Source organism: Hyla sarda, unplaced genomic scaffold (genome assembly GCF_029499605.1).
Source record: "Hyla sarda isolate aHylSar1 unplaced genomic scaffold, aHylSar1.hap1 scaffold_223, whole genome shotgun sequence".
Lineage (NCBI taxonomy): Eukaryota > Metazoa > Chordata > Amphibia > Anura > Hylidae > Hyla > Hyla sarda.
The window spans coordinates 162,084-175,190 of record NW_026608906.1 but is presented as its reverse complement, the minus strand read 5'-3'; the positions used below and the strand labels follow the sequence as shown (position 1 = coordinate 175,190).

At 46.4% G+C, this 13,107-nt stretch overlaps 6 non-coding genes across 6 annotated transcripts; all 6 read left to right on the top strand.

Moving 5' to 3' along the window:
- Positions 1-1,125: 1,125 nt before the first annotated feature.
- LOC130321112 (U2 spliceosomal RNA) lies at positions 1,126-1,316 on the top strand. Its single transcript, XR_008866890.1, has one exon. It is a non-coding gene; the product is annotated as a U2 spliceosomal RNA (small nuclear RNA).
- A 2,086-nt stretch (positions 1,317-3,402) lies between these two features.
- LOC130321110 (U2 spliceosomal RNA) lies at positions 3,403-3,593 on the top strand. The gene has a single exon (XR_008866889.1). It is a non-coding gene; the product is annotated as a U2 spliceosomal RNA (small nuclear RNA).
- A 2,092-nt stretch (positions 3,594-5,685) lies between these two features.
- On the top strand, positions 5,686-5,876 carry LOC130321109 (U2 spliceosomal RNA). The gene has a single exon (XR_008866888.1). It is a non-coding gene; the product is annotated as a U2 spliceosomal RNA (small nuclear RNA).
- A 2,044-nt stretch (positions 5,877-7,920) lies between these two features.
- LOC130321020 (U2 spliceosomal RNA) lies at positions 7,921-8,112 on the top strand. The gene has a single exon (XR_008866825.1). It is a non-coding gene; the product is annotated as a U2 spliceosomal RNA (small nuclear RNA).
- A 2,109-nt stretch (positions 8,113-10,221) lies between these two features.
- On the top strand, positions 10,222-10,413 carry LOC130321026 (U2 spliceosomal RNA). The gene has a single exon (XR_008866830.1). It is a non-coding gene; the product is annotated as a U2 spliceosomal RNA (small nuclear RNA).
- A 2,106-nt stretch (positions 10,414-12,519) lies between these two features.
- On the top strand, positions 12,520-12,710 carry LOC130321108 (U2 spliceosomal RNA). The gene has a single exon (XR_008866887.1). It is a non-coding gene; the product is annotated as a U2 spliceosomal RNA (small nuclear RNA).
- Positions 12,711-13,107: the final 397 nt, after the last annotated feature.

Sequence of the window (13,107 nt, the reverse complement as noted above, 5' to 3'; positions counted from 1 at the left end):
AATTATCCCCCAGTGTCTCCATCTGCTGGCGGTATTGAATAAGCATTGCTGCACTGATGGGGTATGCATTAGACGAAAAAAAAGAAGAAAAAGAAGAATAATACGCCCAGAAAAGAGGCGAAAAGGAGAAAAACGTAAAAAAACGTGAAAAAAAAGTAAGAGGAAGAGAAGGGAAAAAAAGGTGGAAATGGGTTTAAAAGTGATTTCGGCGGAGAAATATATATATATATATATATATATATATATATGCGCACACACACACATAGATATAAACGTATTCTCCGTTGAGATATTGCAGCCGCTGCTGTGTCCAGGCCCAGGAGCCTTAGCACTGTGCTGTGATGTCACTCAATACCACTGACATCACTAGGTGTAAACAACATCTCTCCTTTGCTGTGTATGTGACTATGGAGCTGTTTGGTGATGTCGTCTATTACGGCCTTCATAGAAGCAAAAGCAACAGGAGATTGTTGCATCCATCTTGAACCCTCAGAACTACAGTGCTATGATGTCACTCACTTCCACAGGCCTTGCAGAGTGTAAACAACAACAACCCAGCTTTGTTGTGTATGTAACCAAAGGGATTTGTGATGTCACCTAGAACCTTCACAGCAGCGACAGCTTTATGAGGAGCATCAGCACTGCTCTGCCTGAGCAGAACCATCACCGCCATAGGTTGTCAAATAACCCGGATTTAACCCACACAGGTAAGTCCAATGGGGTGCAGGCATGTCCTCTATGCTTACAGCTTCCCGTGGGTGTTGGTTTGATACCGTTTGGGGACAGCCAAGGAGGCATCTGCAGGCAACAAAGGTAGGTGTGTGCTTGTGTGTGTGTTTCCTATGCAGATCCTAAGCCCAGTGTCACATGCAATAGGAGGAGTAAGAAGGGTTCCTGGCAAATCCGGGTTATGGATTGCATTTAAAAAGGCCCCGTGGGAGTGCAATGGGCCCCTGTCTTGCTGCTTAGCAATAATGGTATGGGTTTAGGTTCTGCTGTGTGTACTGGTGGTTGACTGCCCCCCAGCCCAGAGTGTGCATGGAAAATTGTCTGGCAGCCTCCCTGACAGCAAGCAGTGATAGTGCCCATGAAGGGGACCTTGTTGGGCCCGCCCCTTTCACGGTTATCGCTTCTCGGCCTTTTGGCTAAGATCAAGTGTAGTATCTGTTCTTATCAGTTTAATATCTGATACGTCCCCTATCTGGGGACCATATATTAAATGGATTTTTGAGAACGGGGGCCGATTTCGAAGCTTGCTTCCGTCGCCCTATGCATTGACCCGATATGGCAGTATCTTCGGGTACAGTGCACCACCCCCTTACAGGGTTAAAAAGAAAGATTCCTACTTTCATTGCTACCTGCTTGCTGGCTAGCCAGCTAGCCAGCCCTGTGGGCCTTGCTGCTGCTGCGCCAAAAAACAAAAGGTGGTGCTGCTGCTGCTTCTGCTGCTTCTGCTTGTGTCTGGCCCCTGTTGGAGCGTCCAGGCACAGGACTTCTGCTGCTGCTGACTAAATGGCCTCCTTAATTGGATCATTTGAGTAGCCAGCACACCTGTGCAGGTAGGGCATGACATGATAGGCAGCTGCCTTGATAGCGGGTGGGTGCTGAATGTTCCTAATTGACAAAATAAGATTAATGCTTATGAAGAAATATAAAATCTCATCCCTTCCCCAATATCGCGCCACACCCCTACCCCTTAATTCCCTGGTTGAACGTGATGGACATATGTCTTTTTTCGACCGTACTAACTATGTAACTATGTAACATAACATGGGGGGGGGGGGGGGGTCTCCTGGCTGTTCACACAGGTGTGTCATTGCTGTACATTGACCATGCATTGCTTCTGTGGTATTGCAAAGGCAAAGACAAATGCTTCCAGCCATCCATTGCACTAATGGATTGGTCATCAGCTGGCTGTCTATGTCCCGCATCAATATAGACCAAAGTACAGAGGGTTAGGCTATGCTATTGTGCACCTACCTGATGCATCAGAAGGTGCGAGGCCCTTGCTAAATTCTGTGCACAGACTTTGAGATCTATGCTTTAGACTGTATCTAAACCTGCTCCAACATGGACTGACATTCTGGCCTACTTTCAGCCGATGCGACTTGTCTGTCGCTGAACAGTCGCTTTTTATGTATTCAGCACCTATGTATAATGTTGTAAAAATGCTCTAGAAGCTAAAGTCGCAGAAATGTCACACATATTTGGCCTGCAACTTTCTGTGCGACAAATTCAGACAGGAAAAATCAGTATAAATCCTTAGAAAATTATCCCCCAGTGTCTCCATCTGCTGGCGGTATTGAATAAGCATTGCTGCACTGATGGGGTATGCATTAGACGAAAAAAAAGAAGAAAAAGAAGAATAATACGCCCAGAAAAGAGGCGAAAAGGAGAAAAACGTAAAAAAACGTGAAAAAAAAGTAAGAGGAAGAGAAGGGAAAAAAAGGTGGAAATGGGTTTAAAAGTGATTTCGGCGGAGAAATATATATATATATATATATATATATATATATATATATATATATATGCGCACACACACACATAGATATAAACGTATTCTCCGTTGAGATATTGCAGCCGCTGCTGTGTCCAGGCCCAGGAGCCTTAGCACTGTGCTGTGATGTCACTCAATACCACTGACATCACTAGGTGTAAACAACATCTCTCCTTTGCTGTGTATGTGACTATGGAGCTGTTTGGTGATGTCGTCTATTACGGCCTTCATAGAAGCAACAGGAGATTGTTGCATCCATCTTGAACCCTCAGAACTACAGTGCTATGATGTCACTCACTTCCACAGGCCTTGCAGAGTGTAAACAACAACAACCCAGCTTTGTTGTGTATGTAACCAAAGGGATTTGTGATGTCACCTAGAACCTTCACAGCAGCGACAGCTTTATGAGGAGCATCAGCACTGCTCTGCCTGAGCAGAACCATCACCGCCATAGGTTGTCAAATAACCCGGATTTAACCCACACAGGTAAGTCCAATGGGGTGCAGGCATGTCCTCTATGCTTACAGCTTCCCGTGGGTGTTGGTTTGATACCGTTTGGGGACAGCCAAGGAGGCATCTGCAGGCAACAAAGGTAGGTGTGTGCTTGTGTGTGTGTTTCCTATGCAGATCCTAAGCCCAGTGTCACATGCAAGTAGGAGGAGTAAGAAGGGTTCCTGGCAAATCCGGGTTATGGATTGCATTTAAAAAGGCCCCGTGGGAGTGCAATGGGCCCCTGTCTTGCTGCTTAGCAATAATGGTATGGGTTTAGGTTCTGCTGTGTGTACTGGTGGTTGACTGCCCCCCAGCCCAGAGTGTGCATGGAAAATTGTCTGGCAGCCTCCCTGACAGCAAGCAGTGATAGTGCCCATGAAGGGGACCTTGTTGGGCCCGCCCCTTTCACGGTTATCGCTTCTCGGCCTTTTGGCTAAGATCAAGTGTAGTATCTGTTCTTATCAGTTTAATATCTGATACGTCCCCTATCTGGGGACCATATATTAAATGGATTTTTGAGAACGGGGGCCGATTTCGAAGCTTGCTTCCGTCGCCCTATGCATTGACCCGATATGGCAGTATCTTCGGGTACAGTGCACCACCCCCTTACAGGGTTAAAAAGAAAGATTCCTACTTTCATTGCTACCTGCTTGCTGGCTAGCCAGCTAGCCAGCCCTGTGGGCCTTGCTGCTGCTGCTGCAGCCAAAAAACAAAAGGTGGTGCTGCTGCTGCTTCTGCTGCTTCTGCTTGTGTCTGGCCCCTGTTGGAGCGTCCAGGCACAGGACTTCTGCTGCTGCTGACTAAATGGCCTCCTTAATTGGATCATTTGAGTAGCCAGCACACCTGTGCAGGTAGGGCATGACATGATAGGCAGCTGCCTTGATAGCGGGTGGGTGCTGAATGTTCCTAATTGACAAAATAAGATTAATGCTTATGAAGAAATATAAAATCTCATCCCTTCCCCAATATCGCGCCACACCCCTACCCCTTAATTCCCTGGTTGAACGTGATGGACATATGTCTTTTTTCGACCGTACTAACTATGTAACTATGTAACATAACATGGGGGGGGGGGGGGGGGGTCTCCTGGCTGTTCACACAGGTGTGTCATTGCTGTACATTGACCATGCATTGCTTCTGTGGTATTGCAAAGGCAAAGACAAATGCTTCCAGCCATCCATTGCACTAATGGATTGGTCATCAGCTGGCTGTCTATGTCCCGCATCAATATAGACCAAAGTACAGAGGGTTAGGCTATGCTATTGTGCACCTACCTGATGCATCAGAAGGTGCGAGGCCCTTGCTAAATTCTGTGCACAGACTTTGAGATCTATGCTTTAGACTGTATCTAAACCTGCTCCAACATGGACTGACATTCTGGCCTACTTTCAGCCGATGCGACTTGTCTGTCGCTGAACAGTCGCTTTTTATGTATTCAGCACCTATGTATAATGTTGTAAAAATGCTCTAGAAGCTAAAGTCGCAGAAATGTCACACATATTTGGCCTGCAACTTTCTGTGCGACAAATTCAGACAGGAAAAATCAGTATAAATCCTTAGAAAATTATCCCCCAGTGTCTCCATCTGCTGGCGGTATTGAATAAGCATTGCTGCACTGATGGGGTATGCATTAGACGAAAAAAAAGAAGAAAAAGAAGAATAATACGCCCAGAAAAGAGGCGAAAAGGAGAAAAACGTAAAAAAACGTGAAAAAAAAGTAAGAGGAAGAGAAGGGAAAAAAAGGTGGAAATGGGTTTAAAAGTGATTTCGGCGGAGAAATATATATATATATATATATATATATATATATATATATATATATATGCGCACACACACACATAGATATAAACGTATTCTCCGTTGAGATATTGCAGCCGCTGCTGTGTCCAGGCCCAGGAGCCTTAGCACTGTGCTGTGATGTCACTCAATACCACTGACATCACTAGGTGTAAACAACATCTCTCCTTTGCTGTGTATGTGACTATGGAGCTGTTTGGTGATGTCGTCTATTACGGCCTTCATAGAAGCAACAGGAGATTGTTGCATCCATCTTGAACCCTCAGAACTACAGTGCTATGATGTCACTCACTTCCACAGGCCTTGCAGAGTGTAAACAACAACAACCCAGCTTTGTTGTGTATGTAACCAAAGGGATTTGTGATGTCACCTAGAACCTTCACAGCAGCGACAGCTTTATGAGGAGCATCAGCACTGCTCTGCCTGAGCAGAACCATCACCGCCATAGGTTGTCAAATAACCCGGATTTAACCCACACAGGTAAGTCCAATGGGGTGCAGGCATGTCCTCTATGCTTACAGCTTCCCGTGGGTGTTGGTTTGATACCGTTTGGGGACAGCCAAGGAGGCATCTGCAGGCAACAAAGGTAGGTGTGTGCTTGTGTGTGTGTTTCCTATGCAGATCCTAAGCCCAGTGTCACATGCAAGTAGGAGGAGTAAGAAGGGTTCCTGGCAAATCCGGGTTATGGATTGCATTTAAAAAGGCCCCGTGGGAGTGCAATGGGCCCCTGTCTTGCTGCTTAGCAATAATGGTATGGGTTTAGGTTCTGCTGTGTGTACTGGTGGTTGACTGCCCCCCAGCCCAGAGTGTGCATGGAAAATTGTCTGGCAGCCTCCCTGACAGCAAGCAGTGATAGTGCCCATGAAGGGGACCTTGTTGGGCCCGCCCCTTTCACGGTTATCGCTTCTCGGCCTTTTGGCTAAGATCAAGTGTAGTATCTGTTCTTATCAGTTTAATATCTGATACGTCCCCTATCTGGGGACCATATATTAAATGGATTTTTGAGAACGGGGGCCGATTTCGAAGCTTGCTTCCGTCGCCCTATGCATTGACCCGATATGGCAGTATCTTCGGGTACAGTGCACCACCCCCTTACAGGGTTAAAAAGAAAGATTCCTACTTTCATTGCTACCTGCTTGCTGGCTAGCCAGCTAGCCAGCCCTGTGGGCCTTGCTGCTGCTGCAGCCAAAAAACAAAAGGTGGTGCTGCTGCTGCTTCTGCTGCTTCTGCTTGTGTCTGGCCCCTGTTGGAGCGTCCAGGCACAGGACTTCTGCTGCTGCTGACTAAATGGCCTCCTTAATTGGATCATTTGAGTAGCCAGCACACCTGTGCAGGTAGGGCATGACATGATAGGCAGCTGCCTTGATAGCGGGTGGGTGCTGAATGTTCCTAATTGACAAAATAAGATTAATGCTTATGAAGAAATATAAAATCTCATCCCTTCCCCAATATCGCGCCACACCCCTACCCCTTAATTCCCTGGTTGAACGTGATGGACATATGTCTTTTTTCGACCGTACTAACTATGTAACTATGTAACATAACATGGGGGGGGGGGGGGGGGGTCTCCTGGCTGTTCACACAGGTGTGTCATTGCTGTACATTGACCATGCATTGCTTCTGTGGTATTGCAAAGGCAAAGACAAATGCTTCCAGCCATCCATTGCACTAATGGATTGGTCATCAGCTGGCTGTCTATGTCCCGCATCAATATAGACCAAAGTACAGAGGGTTAGGCTATGCTATTGTGCACCTACCTGATGCATCAGAAGGTGCGAGGCCCTTGCTAAATTCTGTGCACAGACTTTGAGATCTATGCTTTAGACTGTATCTAAACCTGCTCCAACATGGACTGACATTCTGGCCTACTTTCAGCCAATGCGACTTGTCTGTCGCTGAACAGTCGCTTTTTATGTATTCAGCACCTATGTATAATGTTGTAAAAATGCTCTAGAAGCTAAAGTCGCAGAAATGTCACACATATTTGGCCTGCAACTTTCTGTGCGACAAATTCAGACAGGAAAAATCAGTATAAATCCTTAGAAAATTATCCCCCAGTGTCTCCATCTGCTGGCGGTATTGAATAAGCATTGCTGCACTGATGGGGTATGCATTAGACGAAAAAAAAGAAGAAAAAGAAGAATAATACGCCCAGAAAAGAGGCGAAAAGGAGAAAAACGTAAAAAAACGTGAAAAAAAAGTAAGAGGAAGAGAAGGGAAAAAAAGGTGGAAATGGGTTTAAAAGTGATTTCGGCGGAGAATATATATATATATATATATATATATATATATATATATATGCGCACACACACACATAGATATAAACGTATTCTCCGTTGAGATATTGCAGCCGCTGCTGTGTCCAGGCCCAGGAGCCTTAGCACTGTGCTGTGATGTCACTCAATTTGTGACTATGGAGCTGTTTGGTGATGTCGTCCTATTACGGCCTTCATAGAAGCAACAGGAGATTGTTGCATCCATCTTGAACCCTCAGAACTACAGTGCTATGATGTCACTCACTTCCACAGGGCCCTTGCAGAGTGTAAACAACAACAAACCCAGCTTTGTTGTGTATGTAACCAAAGGGATTTGTGATGTCACACTAGAACCTTCACAGCAGTGACAGCTTTATGAGGGAGCATCAGCACTGCTCTGCCTGAGCAGAACCATCACCGCCATAGGTTGTCAAATAACCCGGATTTAACCCACACAGGTAAGGTCCAATGGGGTGCAGGCATGTCCTCTATGCTTACAGCTTCCCGTGTGTGTTGGTTTGATACCGTTTGGGGACAGCCAAGGAGGCATCTGCAGGCAACAAAGGTAGGGTGTGTGCTTGTGTGTGTGTTTCCTATGCAGATCCTAAGCCCAGTGTCACATGCAAGTAGGAGGAGTAAGAAGGGTTCCTGGCAAATCCGGGTTATGGATTGCATTTAAAAAGGCCCCGTGGGAGTGCAATGGGCCCCTGTCTTGCTGCTTAGCAATAATGTATGGGTTTAGGTTCTGCTGTGTGTACTGGTGGTTGACTGCCCCCCAGCCCAGAGTGTGCATGGAAAATTGTCTGGGCAGCCTCCCTGACAGCAAGCAGTGATAGTGCCCATGAAGGGGACCTTGTTGGGCCCGCCCCTTTCACGGTTATCGCTTCTCGGCCTTTTGGCTAAGATCAAGTGTAGTATCTGTTCTTATCAGTTTAATATCTGATACGTCCCCTATCTGGGGACCATATACTTAAATGGATTTTTGAGAACGGGGGCCGATTTCGAAGCTTGCTTCCGTCGCCCTATGCATTGACCCGATATGGCAGTATCTTCGGGTACAGTGCACCACCCCCTTACAGGGTTAAAAAGAAAGATTCCTACTTTCATTGCTACCTCCTGCTTGCTGGCTAGCCAGCTAGCCAGCACTGTGGGCCTTGCTGCTGCTGCAGCCAAAAAACAAAAGGTGGTGGCTGCTGCTGCCTTCTGCTGCTTCTGCTTGTGTCTGGCCCCTGTTGGAGCGTCCAGGCACAGGACTTCTGCTGCTGCTGACTAAATGGCCTCCTTAATTGGATCATTTGAGTAGCCAGCACACCTGTTGCAGGTAGGGCATGACATGATAGGCAGCTGCCTTGATAGCGGTGTGGGTGCTGAATGTTCCTAATTGACAAAATAAGATTAATGCTTATGAAGAAATATAAAATCTCATCCCTTCCCCAATATCGCGCCACACCCCTAACCCCTTAATTCCCTGGTTGAACGTGATGGACATATGTCTTTTTTCGACCGTAACTAACTATGTAACTATGTAACATAACATGGTGGGGGGGGGGGGGGGGTCTCCTGGCTGTTCACACAGGTGTGTCATTGCTGTACATTGACCATGCATTGCTTCTGTGGTATTGCAAAGGCAAAGACAAATGCTTCCAGCCATCCATTGCACTAATGGATTGGTCATCAGCTGGCTGTCCTATGTCCCGCATCAATATAGACCAAAGTACAGAGGGTTAGGCTATGCTATTGTGCACCTACCTGATGCATCAGAAGGTGCGAGGCCCTTGCTAAATTCTGTGCACAGACTTTGAGATCTATGCTTTAGACTGTATCTAAAACCTGCTCCAACATGGACTGACATTCTGGCCTACTTTCAGCCGATGCGACTTGTCTGTCGCTGAACAGTCGCTTTTTATGTATTCAGCACCTATGTATAATGTTGTAAAAATGCTCTAGAAGCTAAAGTCGCAGAAATGTCACACATATTTGGCCTGCAACTTTCTGTGCGACAAATTCAGACAGGAAAAATCAGTATAAATCCTTAGAAAATTATCCCCCAGTGTCTCCATCTGCTGGCGGTATTGAATAAGCATTGCTGCACTGATGGGGTATGCATTAGACGAAAAAAAAGAAGAAAAAAGAAGAATAATACGCCCAGAAAAGAGGCGAAAAGGAGAAAAACGTAAAAAAAACGTGAAAAAAAAGTAAGAGGAAGAGAAGGGAAAAAAAGGTGGAAATGGGTTTAAAAGTGATTTCGGCGGAGAAATAAATATATATATATATATATATATATATATATAATATAATATATATATGCGCACACACACACATAGATATAAACGTAATTCTCCGTTGAGATATTGCAGCCGCTGCTGTGTCAGGCCCAGGGAGCCCTTAGCACTGTGCTGTGATGTCACTCAATACCACTGACATCACTAGGTGTAAACAACATCTCTCCTTTGCTGTGTATGTGACTATGGAGCTGTTTGGTGATGTCGTCTATTACGGCCTTCATAGAAGCAACAGGAGATTGTTGCATCCATCTTGAACCCTCAGAACTACAGTGCTATGATGTCACTCACTTCCACAGGCTTGCAGAGTGTAAACAACAACAACCCAGCTTTGTTGTGTATGTAACCAAAGGGATTTGTGATGTCACCTAGAACCTTCACAGCAGCGACAGCTTTATGAGGAGCATCAGCACTGCTCTGCCTGAGCAGAACCATCACCGCCATAGGTTGTCAAATAACCCGGATTTAACCCACACAGGTAAGTCCAATGGGGTGCAGGCATGTCCTCTATGCTTACAGCTTCCGTGGGTGTTGGTTTGATACCGTTTTGGGGACAGCCAAGGAGGCATCTGCAGGCAACAAAGGTAGGTGTGTGCTTGTGTGTGTGTTTCCTATGCAGATCCTAAGCCCAGTGTCACATGCAAGTAGGAGGAGTAAGAAGGGTTCCTGGCAAATCTGGGTTATGGATTGCATTTAAAAAGGCCCCGTGGGAGTGCAATGGGCCCCTGTCTTGCTGCTTAGCAATAATGGTATGGGTTTAGGTTCTGCTGTGTGTACTGGTGGTTGACTGCCCCCCAGCCCAGAGTGTGCATGGAAAATTGTCTGGCAGCCTCCCTGACAGCAAGCAGTGATAGTGCCCATGAAGGGGGACCTTGTTGGGCCCGCCCCTTTCACGGTTATCGCTTCTCGGCCTTTTTGGCTAAGATCAAGTGTAGTATCTGTTCTTATCAGTTTAATATCTGATACGTCCCCTATCTGGGGACCATATATTAAATGGATTTTTGAGAACGGGGGCCGATTTCGAAGCTTGCTTCCGTCGCCCTATGCATTGACCCGATATGGCAGTATCTTCGGGTACAGTGCACCACCCCCCTTACAGGGTTAAAAAGAAAGATTCCTACTTTCATTGCTACCTGCTTGCTGGCTAGCCAGCTAGCCAGCCCTGTGGGCCTTGCTGCTGCTGCAGCCAAAAAACAAAAGGTGGTGCTGCTGCTGCTTCTGCTGCTTCTGCTTGTGTCTGGCCCCTGTTGGAGCGTCCAGGCCACAGGACTTCTGCTGCTGCTGACTAAATGGCCTCCTTAATTGGATCATTTGAGTAGCCAGCACACCTGTGCAGGTAGGGCATGACATGATAGGCAGCTGCCTTGATAGCGGGTGGGTGCTGAATGTTCCTAATTGACAAAATAAGATTAATGCTTATGAAGAAATATAAAATCTCATCCCTTCCCCCAATATCGCGCCACACCCCTACCCCTTAATTCCCTGGTTGAACGTGATGGACATATGTCTTTTTTCGACCGTACTAACTATGTAACTATGTAACATAACATGGGGGGGGGGGGGGGGGGGTCTCCTGGCTGTTCACACAGGTGTGTCATTGCTGTACATTGACCATGCATTGCTTCTGTGGTATTGCAAAGGCAAAGACAAATGCTTCCAGCCATCCATTGCACTAATGGATTGGTCATCAGCTGGCTGTCTATGTCCCGCATCAATATAGACCAAAGTACAGAGGGTTAGGCTATGCTATTGTGCACCTACCTGATGCATCAGAAGGTGCGAGGCCCTTGCTAAATTCTGTGCACAGACTTTGAGATCTATGCTTTAGACTGTATCTAAACCTGCTCCAACATGGACTGACATTCTGGCCTACTTTCAGCCGATGCGACTTGTCTGTCGCTGAACAGTCGCTTTTTATGTATTCAGCACCTATGTATAATGTTGTAAAAATGCTCTAGAAGCTAAAGTCGCAGAAATGTCACACATATTGGCCTGCAACTTTCTGTGCGACAAATTCAGACAGGAAAAATCAGTATAAATCCTTAGAAAATTATCCCCCAGTGTCTCCATCTGCTGGCGGTATTGAATAAGCATTGCTGCACTGATGGGGTATGCATTAGACGAAAAAAAAAGAAGAAAAAGAAGAATAATACGCCCAGAAAAGAGGCGAAAAGGAGAAAAACGTAAAAAAACGTGAAAAAAAAGTAAGAGGAAGAGAAGGGAAAAAAAGGTGGAAATGGGTTTAAAAGTGATTTCGGCGGAGAAAATATATATATATATATATAATATATATATATATAATATATATATATGCGCACACACACACATAGATATAAACGTATTCTCCGTTGAGATATTGCAGCCGCTGCTGTGTCCAGGCCCAGGAGCCTTAGCACTGTGCTGTGATGTCACTCAATACCACTGACATCACTAGGTTGTAAACAACATCTCTCCTTTGCTGTGTATGTGACTATGGAGCTGTTTGGTGATGTCGTCTATTACGGCCTTCATAGAAGCAACAGGAGATTGTTGCATCCATCTTGAACCCTCAGAACTACAGTGCTATGATGTCACTCACTTCCACAGGCCTTGCAGAGTGTAAACAACAACAACCCAGCTTTGTTGTGTATGTAACCAAGGGATTTGTGATGTCACCTAGAACCTTCACAGCAGCGACAGCTTTATGAGGAGCATCAGCACTGCTCTGCCTGAGCAGAACCATCACCGCCATAGGTTGTCAAATAACCCGGATTTAACCCACACAGGTAAGTCCAATGGGGTGCAGGCATGTCCTCTATGCTTACAGCTTCCCGTGGGTGTTGGTTTGATACCGTTTGGGGACAGCCAAGGAGGCATCTGCAGGCAACAAAGGTAGGTGTGTGCTTGGGTGTGTGCTTGTGTGTGTGTTTCCTATGCAGATCCTAAGCCCAGTGTCACATGCAAGTAGGAGGAGTAAGAAGGGTTCCTGGCAAATCCGGGTTATGGATTGCATTTAAAAAGGCCCCGTGGGAGTGCAATGGGCCCCTGTCTTGCTGCTTAGCAATAATGGTATGGGTTTAGGTTCTGCTGTGTGTACTGGTGGTTGACTGCCCCCCAGCCCAGAGTGTGCATGGAAAATTGTCTGGCAGCCTCCCTGACAGCAAGCAGTGATAGTGCCCATGAAGGGGACCTTGTTGGGCCCGCCCCTTTCACGGTTATCGCTTCTCGGCCTTTTGGCTAAGATCAAGTGTAGTATCTGTTCTTATCAGTTTAATATCTGATACGTCCCCTATCTGGGGACCATATATTAAATGGATTTTTGAGAACGGGGGCCGATTTCGAAGCTTGCTTCCGTCGCCCTATGCATTGACCCGATATGGCAGTATCTTCGGGTACAGTGCACCACCCCCTTACAGGGTTAAAAAGAAAGATTCCTACTTTCATTGCTACCTGCTTGCTGGCTAGCCAGCTAGCCAGCCCTGTGGGCCTTGCTGCTGCTGCAGCCAAAAAACAAAAGGTGGTGCTGCTGCTGCTTCTGCTGCTTCTGCTTGTGTCTGGCCCCTGTTGGAGCGTCCAGGCACAGGACTTCTGCTGCTGCTGACTAAATGGCCTCCTTAATTGGATCATTTGAGTAGCCAGCACACCTGTGCAGGTAGGGCATGACATGATAGGCAGCTGCCTTGATAGCGGGTGGGTGCTGAATGTTCCTAATTGACAAAATAAGATTAATGCTTGTGAAGAAATATAAAATCTCATCCCTTCCCCAATATCGCGCCACACCCCTACCCCTTAATTCCCTGGTTGA